Source organism: Ipomoea nil, unplaced genomic scaffold, assembly GCF_001879475.1.
Source record: "Ipomoea nil cultivar Tokyo-kokei standard unplaced genomic scaffold, Asagao_1.1 scaffold0980, whole genome shotgun sequence".
NCBI classification, from domain to species: Eukaryota; Viridiplantae; Streptophyta; class Magnoliopsida; order Solanales; family Convolvulaceae; genus Ipomoea; species Ipomoea nil.
In genome coordinates, this window is record NW_017617408.1 from 360001 (window position 1) to 377960 (window position 17960).

Here is a 17960-nt window from a genome sequence, read left to right on the forward strand (position 1 = left end):
TTTCTTAAATAAGAGCCTTTTGACACGTTGGGTTTCAATAGGTTGAGAAAGTTTACATGTTACAGGGTCAATCGAATAGTTATGTTGTGAAACCGTGTCCACCTTGCAAGGTGGACACAGTTCTATGTTTATAATTACTAAACTATATGTTCATTATTATAAAGCTATATATTCATAATTTTTGAACTTCATATTCATAAGTACGTATTGAACTCTATATTTATAATTACAGAACTCTAAATTCATAGTTACTGAACTATATGTTCATAATTATAAAGATATATATGCATAATTTTTAACTTCATATTCACAATTATTGAATCTCTATATTCATGATTACATAACTATATGTTCATAATTATGTTCACAACACTATGTTCATAATTATAGAACTATATGTTCATAACTTTTTGAATTATATATTAATAATTATGAACAATTTTTGAACTGTGTCTACATTGCAAGGTGGACACATATCCACAGCATAATTTGTCAGGTTAATAGTACTAAAATAAAAAAAATAAAAAAATAAAAATAAAAAAGTCTTTGGACTTCTCAATACTTGCCCATATTAATGGGCAAGCAATTATATGTTTGTAAATGCCCCTCTTATATAGAGGAGTTTAAGAGCTCATCTTTCCAAACATTTTCAATGTGGAATCAAAATGATCCCACATCATTTACAAAGGGAAGCCACCTTTGTCTTCTTCCTTTTTTTTTTTTTTTTTTTTTTTTTTTTTTTTTTTTAATTTTAAATTTATTTTGTATATAGTTTTGTTTGGATTATTAAATTTGTTGTTATTGTTATTGTTATTGTTATTGTTATTGTTATTGTTATTGTTATTATTTTAATTTTATTTTTATTTTTTTATTATTACATTATTACATAGGATTTTTATTATACTTGAACAATAATATTATCAATTATATTATTATATTATAGAATATAATACCATACATAATGTTACTAATTATGCAATATTATCAATTAATAGATTTTTTTTTAAATTTCCATTAGACATTTACTTACCAAATAAGCTTTACTACAAAAGTTTGGGCGGGAAAATGAAATTGGATGATTTTGTTTTTTTTTTTTTTTTTTTTTTTTTTTGAAAATGGATGATTTTGTTTTTATATAATAATAATAATAATAATAATAATAATAATAATAATAATAATAATATATAATATATAATATATATAGATTAATTATTACCCTAATACTTAATTTATAATTCTGATTTTAAAATTCTTATTATTATTATTAACATTAACATTTGATTAGTTTTATAAAAAAAAAATGTAAATTTTAAAATTTGTATGAATAAATTTAAACTCTAATCCGATGCATTTCCTTATATGATTGTATAATTCATTTTATATACACATAATATTTATTAAAATGAAAATAGGAAAATTCTATAATATAATTTCATTAATTATAATTTATATTGATAGATTTATAATTTAAAAATTACATTTAAAAATTTAAAAAGTTGCATTTAAATTTTGCATGATTATTATAGTGCATAAGTGTATGTATGATTAGAAATATTCATGTTTTGTTAATTTAATAATTTCATTTCTTTAATTATATTTCATATTTTATTAATTGTAATTTAACTAAATTGTCACAAATATTTCTAGGGAAGAAATCTTATATTTCTCAATTTCTTTAATTATATTAATTATAATTACCAAATATTGTGACAATTACCATAATAATTTCATTAATTATATTACTTATATTAATTATAATATTTGTAATAATCTCTTCCAAAATTTAAATACATTACCATAATAATCACACAAAATAATGAAAGAAAAATTATTAAAATAATTATCTTTAATAAAAATAAGGAAATTATATTAAAAATTAATTATATCTACTATATTAATAAGAGCCCAAGAGAGTTAGGCCTATAATGGATAGAAAAAATGGCGGTCAAATTTTTTAATCAAATGAATGGCTCAGATTGATCAGATTTTAATTTTTCCTTGAGATTTACTAATTTATCCTTAATGAATATGATTATCCGTTAACTTTTCCGTTAAATATTATCTTTTCCGTTAATTTCTGTTAGTTCACCGTTAACTTACTCATTGATTTAAATAAGAAAGGTCTTAGGTTCGAACCACATTCCAATCAAAGTTGACATAATTAGTACTCTATTTTACTCTTATTAAATTAAATAATAATTTAGTAGCTACAACAAAAAATAATGCATATGCATTTCTTTAATTTAGAATTATGTGTCTACAATGCCTTTATTCGCTACATTGTTTCTACAATGTCTTTATTAAAAAAAAAATAATAATTATTCATTATCAATAAATTAATTAAGAGAAATAATTTCATTAGTATATTGTCTTTATTTTCCTCCAATGTAAAATTTCTTCACATTCAAATTCATCAATTGATTATATTCACTACATTGTTTATTATCATTTTTTTGTGCACTATTTTTTAATTAAATATCAAAGTTATAATACAAAATAATGCTATATATATTTATTTACCAAGTATTTTATTAATACCATGAAAATTTTTTAAAAAATTAAATTAATAAAGCCAATCATATTAACTACTTGAGGGATTTGTTGACAAAGAGAGTACTCAAATCACATAACAAATTGAAGTGAGAAACTACCTCGCAATATCCTTGTTTGACAATCAGCAGTTAGCGTTAGCGGATTATATTAGCGAATTTGACTAGCGAATTATATCAACAGTTGGTAAAAAGATATTTGAAAAAATTAACTTTTAAAATTAACATTTAAAATGACCTAAGGGTATAATAATAATAATAATAATAATAATAATAATAATAATAATAATAATAATAATAATAATAATAATAATAATAATTGTTTTAATAATAATTTTTTTAAAAATATAGATGTGTTTTGGAAAAATCATTCTAAAAAACGCTAAGTGAAAATATTGTAAATTGAAATGCTTGTATTTTTAGTGGTTCGGAACAAATTATTGCTTCAAACTGTTGAATAACTAAAACACTTTGTTTAGCATTTTGATCTTTGGGTTACATCATATTTACCAATCGTCCAATATCTTTGGGTTACATTATAATTAAAAATTTTAAATTTTTACTACATCTAAATTCCTTAAATTAGGAACTTCTTTATCCATAATAATTTATTCAACAATAATGGTTGAACTAAATGAACACTGAGCAAATCACCTAAAGGACTGGTACTGTTGAGTCATTCATTGATCTTTTATATATTCACATTTATTAAATATATATATATATATATATATATATATATATATATATATATATATTAGAACCCTTTGCGACAAAAATACTTGGTTACTATTTTAAATTTTTTTAGTAATAATTATAATGAATCTCCTATATTACATTGTATTCATATACTATAAAGTACATATTTAAATAAACAAATTAGACATTAAATTACTTATGTTGAACTTCTCATATATAATCTTGCATTGATATACTTTTAAATATTTATTTAATTATAAACATTGGGTAGAAAAAATGACCAAAACAAATGAATAGTTCAGATTGTTCAGATTTTTATTTTTCCTCGAGATTTCCTAATTTATCCTTAATTATATAATTATTCGATCCGTTAACTTTTCCATTAAGTACTGTTCACCGTTAGTCTAATTCTAATATTAAAGTCTAATATAGAATTATAACTACAACATTAATCTAATCTAATTCTAATATTAAAGTCTTAATAGAACTCTAACCACAAATCGACTAATTATGCTGTGAGCACGTGCCCACCTTGCAAGGTGGGCACGGTTCCATATCCATAATTTCTATACTGTAGATTCATAATTTCTATATTGTATATCCATATTTTCTATACTGTAGATTTATAAAATTTATACTTTAGATTCCAATTGTTGAACTCTGTTTTCACAGATTAGAGAACTATATGTTCATAATTGATAACTATACAGTTTAGAAATTATGAATTTACAGTACAAAATTATGAATCTACAGTACATATATTATGAATCTGCAGTATAGAAATTATGAATCTACTGTATAGAAATTATGAATCTACTGTATTTAAATTTTGAATCTACGGTTTAGAAATTATGAATCTAAAGTATAGAAATTATGGATCTACAATATAGAAATTATGAATCTACAATATAAAAAATATGGATTTGGAACCGTGCCCACCTTGCAATGTCATTGTTTGACAATTAGCAGTTAGATGTTAGCGTTAGTGGATTATATTAGCGGATTTGACCAGCGAATTATATCAACGGTGGGTAAAAAGATATTTGAAAAATTAGCCGTTTAGATTAACATGTAAAATGACCTAAGGGTATACATATATTTAATAATAATAATAATTGTTTAAAAAAAATAAAAATATATAATTAAGCCAATCATATTAACTACTTGGGGGATTTATTGACAAAAGAGTATTCAAATCACACAATAAATTGAAGTGAAAAACTAACTCGCAATGTCCTTGTTTGGCAATCAGCAGTTAGCTCTTCAATATTAGTATATATTTAATTTTAATATTTTATACCCTAATTTTATTTGCTCTCCCTTATGTCCCATATTTGACTTCAACCATACATATACAATTATTTTATTGACAATTATAATCAATCTTGACTATATTATCTTGCATTTGTAAACTTAGAATTACTTATTTAAATACGCAAATTCAACATTCAATTATCTATGCATGAACAATTCCAATATAATTTTATCTTGATATACTTTAAAGTACTTATTTTTTTAAAAAAATTGGACATTATCCCAATCGCGCAATGCGCGTAAAAGACTAGTATTAAGATAAGTATAATTTTTTTCATGCCAATATATTATACATTAAGTATAAAAATATATATGTATATAAATTACCATAATAATTACACCAAAAAAGGTAACAATATATAATTATTAGGTAATAATATTAATAATTAATTATTAAGGTAAGTATAACTTATTTTGTACTAATAATATTATCCATTATATATATATATATATATATATATATATATATATATATATATATACTTTTAATTTTATATTGATAACCATAGTCTATGTATATACTTTAAGAAAATATTCATTATTAAAGATTAAAGATGAGATATAATTTAAAAAGTAAGTTATTTATTAGATTACCTAATATAATTGTCTTACTAATTAATTCAATGCTACTATGTATAATTCATATATTTGAAAACTTTTTAAATCGAAATATCCATTAATTGCCTTAATAATTAAAATAATTGTTAGTCAATCAATATTCAATAGTACTAAAAGTATTATTTGAATTTTTATACATAAGATATAATATTATTAAATCGAAATAATTAAATAAAAATAATGTGTCCATATTACAAAAAAATTTATAATAGTAATTTTATTGCATAATAGAATTTGACAATTATTAAACATTGTTTATGGTAATTATTGTATGACTTTTAATACTAAAATTATTAGGTAGAATTTTTATAATTAAGGTATAATATTCTTAAGGTAAAATATTGCTTATATATGGTTTACCCGTATTAACCATCACTATATTAAATTAATAAATAATTTTTTTAATATAATATATTATTAAATCTAAACATATGATTAATATTTATTCAATATTATTACGGAAGTATTACAATTATAAATTTTACTCCGTATTAAATTTTAAATGGCTTAGCATATCGAAGCAAACATGGTAAGTCAATAACATTATTTTACATTAGTAAAGTGATTTTATATCAAGGAATGTCAAATGAAGAATAAAATCAAAATAATACTCTATTGAAAAAAAAAAAGCCACAGTGCTTAATCATTTTTTTCCTAAAAAAAAAAAAATTTAAATGGCAAGAAAAACGTCTTGAAGGGAAAGACAAACTACTCTCTTATTACAAAAAATGTACACTTTAAAAACAGAGAAATTGAATCGAAATAAAGTCCAATGCTTTGATATATTGACAACTAAAAAATGCTTTTAATTTCATTTTGGTTTTTATTGTATTCTTAGTATGGTTCCCTCTATAAGTCTATATATATATATATATATATATATTTTTTTTTTGAAAATCTATAAGTCTATATATATATTTACATATACACATAATTCGTCCCTCGATCATAAAACTTTATCATCTTGATGAGCAAGGAACTCTTTTGCTTCCCGATCAATCTTTCTAGATCTGTATCTTCTCCACAAAAAAAAAAAAAAAAAAAAAAAAAGACAAAAAAAAATATATATCAACATGTTTTCTTATGAACCACTTTTGTTGTTTAAAAACCATAAAATACAAAAAAATAAAAACAAAACAAAACCCAAAAAGAAGAAAAAATAAAAGAAACTAAGATGATGAAAACCTCACCAATGTAAATCACGTATCAACCTCAACTGTGGAAGATCACATGATGATTAGAAGTCTATTGCTTCCCGGTCAATCTTTCTAGATCCGTATAGTATCTTCTCCACAAAAATAGTCCAAAAAAAAAAAGAATATATCAACATTTTTTCTTACGAACCACTTTTGTTGTTTAAAAATCAAAAAATACAAAAAAATAAAAACAAAACAAAACCCAAAAAGAAGAAAAAATAAAAGAAACTAAGATAATGAAAACCTCACCAGTGCAAATCGCGTATCAACCTCAACTATGGAAGATCACAGGATGATTAGAAGTCTATTGCTTCCCGATCAATCTTTCTAGATCCGTATCTTCTCTACAAAAATAGACAAAAAAAAAGAAAAGAATATATCAACATTTTTTCTTACGAACCACTTTTGTTGTTTAAAAATCAGAAAATACAAAAGAATAAAAACAAAACAAAACCCAAAAAGAATAAAAAATTAAAGAAACTAAGATAATGAAAACCTCACCAGTGCAAATCACGTATCAACCTCAACTGTGGAAGATCACAGGATGATTAGCAAAAATCAATAAAATAATTAACCTTAGTAGGGGTTGTGTATGGTCATATAAGGTGTATTTATACACAATGGATGAGATCAAAAGGATTTAGTATTGAAATTATAAAATGGTAAGAGATCTCAAGAAAGGTAAAATCTTTAATCTTTAATATTATTAAAATGCCATATTTGTCTAAATATTTGATATTACAAAAATGCCTCTAAGTTTTGGGGGGGAAATTTGGCTAGGAGGATTTTACTTTTATATATATATAGAATATTTGATATTACAAAAATGCCTCTAAGTTTTGGGGGAAAAATTTGGCTAGGAGGATTTTACTTTTATATATATATAGATATATAGATATAGATATAGATTGTAGAGATGCGATCGAGGATGATAAAGACGGTAATTTTGATAATTTTGTAAGATTTTATGAAACTTAGAGTTAGTATGTTGACTTCGAGATTTGTACATGCCATTCAAGTTTCTATGTTTTTTTTTTTACCAAGCAGAGTTCATTTTACAGCATTTCATAGCATTTTTATATATATCATTTGAGTAGAGTGTTTGTTTAACCTATTAAAAATCTCGCTATATTTGATTTTTTCTAAATTTTTGTAAAACACAAAAATAATGATTATTTAAAAAGAAGAAATAAATAACAAATACAATTTCAGATTTTGTGTTACTCCATTCACATATATATATATATATATATATATATATATATATATATATATATATATATATATATATATATATATATATATATATATATATAAAAGTAATATCCTCCTAACAAATTTTCCCCCCAAAACTTTTGTAGTAAAGTTTATTTGGTAAGTAAATGTCAAATGGAAATTAAATAAAATCTATTAATTGTTATATTACATAATTGATAATATATTTGGTAAGTAAATGTCAAATGGAAATTAAATAAAATCTATTAATTGTTATATTACATAATTGATAATATTATGTATGGTATTATATTCTATAATATAATTGAAAATATTATTGTTCAAGTATAATAAAAATCTTATGAAATAATGTAAGCATAATAAAATAAAAATAATTATAATAATAATATAAAAACCATATAAATTTTCCCCCAAAACTTAGCGGCATTTATATAATATCCTAATTTTTTAATTTAATTAATTATCAAAATATTGAAATTATATATTATATATTATTCATTTATGTGTAGACATACTTATTACTGTATATAAAGTAAATTAGGTAAATATATTCTTCAAATATAAATTAAGTATCTATATATAATTTTTTGGTAAGCAAATGTAAAATGGTAACTCTAATTTTAATTGGTAATTGGTAATTGGTAATATAATAAAAACCATAAATGTTACCCTTAATCATATCTAAACACCTATATATACATCACATTCTCTTCAATACAAACAGTACCAAGTTACAAAGAACCTAAGGAAATATTCTCTGCAACTCCATAGCAATGGTGTAGAGAACAGGGACCTTCAAGAAGAGGAGGAACAAGACCCATATTCTCTGCGTATCCAGAAGAGCTGTTGCACTACACCTACACATTTTGGTAAATCTCTGTATCCTTTTTCAACTCTTTTTTTTTTTTTTAATAAAGAATAGAAAATCATATATACCATTGGTGAAATTTAAAATCTATCTACATATATTATATAAACTATGATTATATTTATCATATATATCATCTTCTTCATCATCAATCTGGACGAGTTTGCTCAACCCATTTAAAGGTATTTCTCTAATACCTTATCTCAATCCATTAAAAGTTGTTTATTATTGGACTCTGGGCAAGATTAAATAATGCACTATTCATAGTGATAGAAAAAAAACTGACCATCTTATTATTAGTTGACTCTGAGCAACTAGATCTGCAAGTCATTTGCATGAGAGGGGACATCATTGAATGAGTTTGGACTATTAATATATTTTTTTCCTGATGTGACGGTCCTTCCAGCACCAATAGGAGTAACACAAGGATTTGGAGCCATGGCAATGTGTTGAGGATCATGAGTAGTGCTCCTTGACAAAAGCCTAAAGCAACAGCATATGAATATGATAGAGATTTAATTATTTTAATTTTTATTTGATGAAGATTATTCTCTAACCAAACAATTAGTAATATTTACGATTTATTGAACCAACCTTCATATTTTTGGTCAAATGAGTACACATGATGGAATATATGTTCATTGCACGGAATCTTAATATTCATTGAGTTTCCAAATCGTATATTGCATAAGAATTATTTTACCGTAATATGAATTGTAAGCAATTTAATAAATCTAAATATTAACAAGTATGTATGGTAATTTTATGTATGTTAATATTATTTCATATGGACGTAATATCATAATATGATTTATAACCAATTTAAGAAATCTATATTGATAACCAGTTCAAGTATGTATGGTAATTGTATGCATGGTATTCAAAATAATAATTACGTATGGTATTATGTATAATAATATTAGGTATGGTATTTATTATGTAATGCGTAGTATTAATTAGGTTGTACATTTATTCTTTTCATATTCTCATATGGACGTAAATCCATAATATGGTATATAACCAATAACCAATGTGGTGTGTATATATATATATATATATATATATATATATATATACATATATATATATATATATATATATATATATATATAATTTTTCACTCCTTATTATAAAATAATAATAATTCAATAAAAGTTTTATATAAGTAAATAATCTGTAATATTTATCTTAAGTATAATTTGTCAAATTAATCAATTTTAATTTGATAATGATTATTTTCTAACCAAACAATTGGTAATATTTACGATTTATTGAACCAATTCATATATGTTTTTTTCCATCCAGACTAATTTTAATGGTCAAATTAATAATAAATTTTATTAGTTATTAATTAGCATAATATTAATTTATTATGCATAATTATTGTATAAAAATAAATTACCGTTCAAATGAGTACACAAGATAATATACATGTTCATTGTACGGAATCTTAATATTAATTGAGTTGTCAAATCGTATATTGCATAAGAATTATTCTTACCTTACTATATACAATTACAAATTTATTCCGAAATTCTGAAAATTAAATAAGTTAGAAATCTAATTTTAAGTATGTATTTCCTGTTTTTTTTCATTTTTAATTTATACAACTAATTTATTAATTTATATACACAATTTTTTGCTGCTTTTAATAAAATAATTCACTACATTTTTTTTCAGTAAGTAATTCCTCTAAGCAAATAATCCGTAATATTCCCTGATATACTTTACACAATTTAATCATTTTTTATTTTTATCATTTTTTATTTTTATAATTTCTAATTTATTAAATAATATATATATATATATATATATATATATATATATATATATATATATATATATATAATTTAATATAGATATAATTAGATAAAGCTTATTTTGTGACCAAACAATTGGTAATATTTATGATTTATTGAACCAATTCGTAAATGAGTCAATCTATACTATAATTAAAAATAAAATCCTATTTACTTGATTTCCCACCCAAACAATAGTAAATAGTAAAGGTAAATTTTAAAAAAGGAATGGAAAAAAAGAACATAAATATTTCACAATAATATTCTACATCATCTGTTAAAAATGGAATGGAAATTAGGTAAACTGAAAAAATAACTGAATATTAATAATTGACTGAAAATTAAAAATGAAAAAAGGAACATAAATTAGGTTAATTGAAAAAAGAAATAAATATTTATAATTGACTAAAAATAAAAAATGATCCATAATTGACTAAAATGGAAAAGGAAAATGGTCAAATTATTACATTTTAATTTTTTTACAATAATATTACACAATATTGTACATCAAATCATAATTATGTCATAAATCTTTCACAATTTTAAAAATGGAACAGAAATATTTCAATAATAATATTTTACATCATCAAGTAAACGTAAATTAAAAATGAAAAGGAAATATTTAAATAACAATATTCTACATCATCAATAATAAAGGCATATTCTAATCAATAATAAAGTTAAATTAAAAATGCAATGAAAATTAAAAATGAAACGAAAATATTTTAATAATAATATTCTACATCATCAATTAAAAATGGAACGAAAATTGGGTAAAATATCACTACATCTGATATTCTAATTGGCTAATTGACCAATTGACTGAAAATAAAAAAGAATAATTTGCTGAAACTGAATATGATATTACTAATTAACTGAAAATATAAAATGAAATGAAATATTAATAGTTGACTGCAAATAAAAAATGATCTATAATTAACTAATATGAAAAAATAAATGATTAGGTCATTGCATTTTAATTAAAAATTGATGGAAACTAAAATTTGACGGAAATATTTCAACAATAATATTCTACATCATAGATAATAAAGGCGTATTTTAAACAATAATAAAAAATTAAAAATACAACGGAAATATTTCAATAATAATATTATACATAATCAATTAAAACTCGAACGAAAATTAGGTAAAAATATCATTGCATATGATATTCTAATTGACTAATTGATTAAAAATAAAAAAAAAGAATAATTGGCTAAAAATGAATATGATATTTCAAACTGACTTAAAATATAAAAAAATCTCTAATTGACTAATATTCTACCATTATATATTTTCACTCGAGTGACCCATCATGATGGACTGAAGGTGTTAGCTATAGACGATGATGGACAAGATTGTGTTGCTACTACCAATGTCGAAAGATGTTTCAATAATGTGTACATACAATCGTTGACATTTTTTTTAAATGACAAATTTGCTATATATCTAGACAAAAAAATATATATCTTCCATACAAATGAATTAAGATAGTAATTCATTCCTATAACTGAGTTGCTTGAGAATGAGCACATTTGACTAATTTATAAAAAAAAAAAAATACTAAACAATGATAAATAAAATCTTCAAAATTACAGCACCGCATGCATACATCTACACATTAGCTATTAATTTGAGCAATCATTTGCTCAAATTTAAGCAATGATAACATCAAAACACATAAATAATCCAAACCATATGTTCAATTGCACTATATAATATTTGATGTTATAATTTAAATAATTATATATTGATCCAAATATTCTTAATATATTACAACAAATCCATTCTGTGCATCGAACGGGTGAAAATACTATTATTCTAATAATTTTTCTTTCCTTCTTTCGTGTAATTACTATGCTAATGTATTTAAATATTGAAAGAGAATTCTATAAAAAGGATCCTTAACTCACTAAAATTCTATATTATTCTTAAAAACAAAACCCCCATTTCTTACTTACCCGCCCAAACAATAAAAAATAAATAAAAATTACCAATTAATAATACTAATAATAATTAGTAAAAAAGTTAGTAGTAAAATAGAAAAAAAGATCCTTAATTCACAAAAAATAGAAAAGGAAACGGGATTCACTAATTAATTAAAACTAACAATAAAAAAAAAAGATCCTTAATTCACTAAAAATGAAAATATAAACGAAATTTATTGATTATGACTAATAATAATTGGTAAAATAGGAAAATAAAAAATGAGTCTTAATTCAATAAAAATGAAAAAAGAAACGTAAGGGTGTGAAAAAAAAAGGTCATAATAAGGATAACAGTAAAAAAAAAAAAAAATTCTACCAAAAATTAGAATAATAAAAAAAGTTTCTTAATTCATGAGAAATAGAAAAGGAAATGGAATTCACTGATTAATTAATAATAATAATAATCAGTCAGAAAATTAGCAGTAAAATATGAAGAAAAAAAAAGATCATTACTTCACTAAAAATGGAAAAATAAACGAAATTTACTGATTAATACTAATAATAATCAGTAAAATTGAAAATAAAAAAGGATTCTTAATTCAATGAAAATGAAAGATTTTTTTTTTTAAAAGGGGTCATAATAAAAATAACAGTAAAAACAATCCTACAAAAAATTGAAAAAAAAAAGATTCATAATTTACGAAAAATAGAAAATGAAATGGAATTCACTGAATAATTAATACTAATAATAATCAGTAAAATTAAAAGTTAGCATTAAAATAGAAAAATATAAAAGGATCCTTAATTCACTAAAAATAGAAAAAGAAACGAAAGTCACTGATTAATACTAATAATACTCAGTTAAATAGGAAAATATAAAAAAATTCTCAATCTATACCATTATTAAAAAGAAAATCCTTCTTCCTTACTTTCACACCCAAACAATAGAAAAAGAAAAAAAAATCTATAATATAATTAAAAACAAAATTCTATTTACTTGATTTATCGCCCAAACAATAGTAAATAGTAAAGGTAAATTTTTTTTTTTAAAAAAAAAGGATGAAAAAAAAAGAACAAAAATATTTCACAATAATATTCTATATTATCAATTAAAAATGGAATGGAAATTAGGTAAATAAATAAGTATCTATTCAAACATATTTTCTCAACCAACATCTTCACTAAGGCTCAATCTCATAACTTTCCACATAAGAGAGGTCACTACATGCCATCTGAGCACAAGGTGCTTGGCAACAAACATTAGGTTAATTGAAAAGGGAAATAAATATTAACAATTGTTTGAAAATAAGAAAATATTCATAATTGACTAAACCAGAAAAAAAAATGGTCAGATCATTGCATTTTAATTTTTCACAATAATATTACACAGTATAATACATCAAATCACAAGTATGTCATAAATTTTACACAATTTTAAACAATAGAATGGAAATATTTCAATAATAATATTCTACACTATCAAGTAAAGGTAAATTAAAAATGAAAAGGAAATACTTCAATAATAATATTCTACATCATCAATACTAAAGACATATTTTAAACAATAGTAAAGGTAAATTAAAAATGTAGCGAAAATTAAAAATGAAATGGAAATATTTCAATAATAATATTCTAAATCATCAATTAAAAATGAAACGAAAATTTGGTAAAAATATCACTGCATTTGATATTTTAGTTCGCTAATTGATTAATTGACTAAAAATAAAAGAGAAGTAATTGGATGAAAATAAATATGATATTACTAATGGATTGAAAATTTAAAAGGAAATGAATATTAATAATTGACTGCAAATAAAAAATTATTCATAATTGACTAATATGAAAAAAATAAATGGTTAGATCATTGCATTTTAATTAAAATGGAAGGGAAACTAAAATTGAACGCCAATATTTCAATAATAATATTCTACATCATAAATAGTAAGTGTATATTTTAAACAATAGTAAAGGTAAATTACAAATGGAACAGAAATATTTCAATAATAATATTATACATCCTCAATTAAAAATGGAACACAAATTAGGTAAAAATATCACTCCATGTAATATTCTAATTGACTAAAAATACAAAAGAATAATTGACTGAAAATGAATATGATATTACTAATTTATTTAAAATATAAAAGGATCGCTAATTGACTAATATTATACCATTATATATTTTCACCGAGTCACCCATCCTGATCAATTGAAGGTGTTAGCTCTAGACGATGATGGACAAGATTGTGTTGCTACTACCAATGTTGTCTACAAAGAGGTTTCAACAATGTGTAAATAAAATCGTTGATATTATATTTTTTAAATGACAAAATTGTTATATGTATAGACAAAAAAATATCCTCCATACAAATGAATTAAGATAACAATTCATTCATATAACTGAGCTGTAGAGAACGAACACATTTGTATAATTTATAAAAAAAATACTAAACAATGATAAAAAAAAAAATCTCCAAAGTTATAACACTACATGCATACATCTACACATTAGCTATTAATTTGAGCAATTATTTGCTTAAATTCATACAATGATAATATAAAAACACATAAATGATCCAACCCGTATATTCAATTGAACTATATAATATTTGATGTTCTAATTTAAATAATTATATATCGATCGAAATATTCTTAATATATTACAACAAATCTATTCCGTGCATCGCACGGGCGCAAATACTAGTTATTAAAAATAGACATATATCATTGTTACATTGCAAAGAATAGCCTTTCTCGATTTATATTGGTATTAGCTATTTACGAGTTTTCAAGAATAACTTTTTTTTTTTTTAAATTGTCATACCAAAACAACCTTTTATACTTTAGTATTTATACATAAAATTATTTATTTATATAAATTATATAAATAACGATAAATATTTTATCAGAGAATATAATTGATAAGCAAGTAAATTGAGACAAATAGAATGACAATAGTGAGATTTTTGAGGTAGTTTTTTGAGTGCCAATCAGGAGAGAGGAGAGATGAGTGTGAAAAAAGAAGGAAAAAGAGCGAGAAAATTAGAACAAAAACAAAACTAAATCTGACACATACAAAAAAAAAAAAAAAAAAAAACCATGGCCTGTCAATACGAACGGGCGGGACGGGGCCTAAATGGCGCGGGCTAAAACCCGCTCTTTGACGGGTTTGGGTTTTGCTAGCCCGGACCGTCTGCGGGCCCACCACACCACCCTATTCTTTTTTATTCTTGTTCTTAACTCTTAATTTGTACAGTATAAAAAATAATTAAATAGTATTAGAAACAATTATGAATTACCAACAAATATTTATAAAGCGAAAGCCAATATATTCAAAGTGCAGCAGCACTGTAACAGTTGAAGCTAAAATATGTATATGGTTTGGTTAATATAAAAGACTGAATAATTGTCTCTGGTTTATCAAATCCCAAAAAAAAAACTATGGCATAAGTATACATATACACACACAATAAGAAGTTTGGAAGCTAAGGATATACAATAGTGAAGGGAAACCAAATATTTTCACTTCTTTAGCAGCAAAATCAGTTTAAATCAAAAAGTTTTAAACTTTGACAGAAACACCCAAGTGCCCAATACGAGAAATTTTCTATGAATCACACACCAAACAACGAACTTTGGACATCCAGATGAGAATCAAAGCAATTCTTGGTTCAAAACACGAAAATTCAGCGACGTATAACCTCAAGAAACAATAAATTCCACACAAATCGAAAGCCAAGAAGAGGACTAGTGCGGCTGTGTCACAATCATGGAAGGAAAACAGGAAAAAGAAGCTCAAGAGCAGGTGAAATGTCTATGGGAATTGATTCAATGGGCAAAGTCGAGGGACTGAGACGACGTCGTTTGAGGATGGGCGGTTGATAGCCGTTATAACTTACTGGTACGGCGTCGTTTGAAGGAAGGGTTTAGGAGCCGTTATGTTTAAGAAGAAACGGTGTCGTTGAGAAGGAAGATTGATGTTTCACAGCCTGGACATGGAGGATGTGGAGCTGAGAATTTGGAAGTGGTTATGAAGTTTTTGGAAGCATTAGCTAGTTTTTGGTTTTTATGTTTTTGTTTTGCTGGAGGATTTTGTAACAACCCAAAATTTTATTTTATAAATCCGGGTTTAAGAAAATCCAAATAGCCAATTTTCACTCCATAAAATTTTTTACAAAGAAAGCGGTGTTGAATAAAATATTTTGAGCCATTTTAAATTTAATTCGACACCAAGAATGGATTTAATTCCAATATCCTAAATTCTCGGGTACTTTGCGTACCAAGATTTAAATCGAGAATTTTATCTGAGTGAGACCGGGAGAATTCAAAAGGAAATTTTGAACAAGTGTTCATCCATATAGCTTTTGGGAAAATTCACTTTCAACGCCAAAGTATCCAAAGTTAGCATTTCTAGCCCTTGGTCCATGATACAAGGTGAACCACAAGACCATGTCTGATATTTTAAAGAGGTAAGCCAAAAGACCATTTTGCCCTCCACCAATCATTGGTGATCTACCTAGGGTTTTGCACCCATATAAATAGAACCATTTCACCTTGCCTTCACCTGATTCATTTCTTTGCCTCTCCAAACAATTGTCTGCCAAGTAGAAGGGAGAAAACAACACAGTGAGTTCATCATCTTCTTCTTTCAATCCTAGCCACTCATTCTTCAATTTTCCTTCTTTTCTACCTCTGAGAACTTAGTAGTGAGGTGTTGTATGGTTTGTTTGAGGTGTTTAGGAGGTGAAGAAGGTTGTAGCTAGCTAGTTCAAGAGGAAGAAGAGATCCAAGCAAGAAGATTAGACTACAAGAGGTATAACCCCATGGATTCCTCTTTAAATTTGGCTCTGTGAAACCTAGTTTTGAGTAGAAATGAGTAGAAACTATGAGTTTTTGATGTGTTTATGCTTGGAAGTGTTTTAGCATGTGTTTGTGAGTTGTTGAGATTGTGTTTGGACTTGTTTGGATTAGTTTTTGCAGGTGAAACACCATCTGGTGCACAACACAGTGTGCACCAGATTCAGACCAGCGGCCCTAGCCACGGCCCATCAGGAGGGCCGCCAGCTAGGACCGTAGCTACACGGGACTAGGGCACGGCCTTAGAGGAGGGTCGTCGCCTAGTCCCGTTGGAGTAATGGGGCTCATGGGGCGGACCATGAGGAGTCCCGCCCCAGGTCCCTGAGTATTGTTCTGATGAGATTTTGTGCAAGAGTTCTTTGAAAACAGTGTGGATGTGATGGAGGAGTTTGCTAGCTTTAAGTAGTGGGGTAGTGTGGTGGATTATGCTGACAAATTTGAGGAGTATAAGGGGTTGCTTCTCCAAATCTACCCCTATTTGACTGACCAGTACTTCCTGGACAGTTTTATTGTGAGGTTAAAACAACAGCTCAGGTGCTTTGTAAGGACATCTAGGCCCTTGAGTCTAGAGGATGCAATTTGGATATCCAGACAGTATGAAAAATGGCTTAAGGTGAGTGAATTCCAGAAGAATACTACATAGAAAACCTTCACCACTGGCCAAAGAACCTTACAAACCCAAAGAACTTACCCTAGCAGGAACCCTGAACCCCAAAAATCCCAAACTATCCCAAACTACCCTAAAACCACAGCTTCAAATACCTTTCAATCCAATGCCAGATCACCTGAAATCAGTAAATTCAGAGATCAGCTCAAGGAGCAAAACAGGTGTTTCAAGTGTTTTGAATCAGGGAGCCCTGGACATAAATGTAAGAGCCCTACCTTTAACATAATTG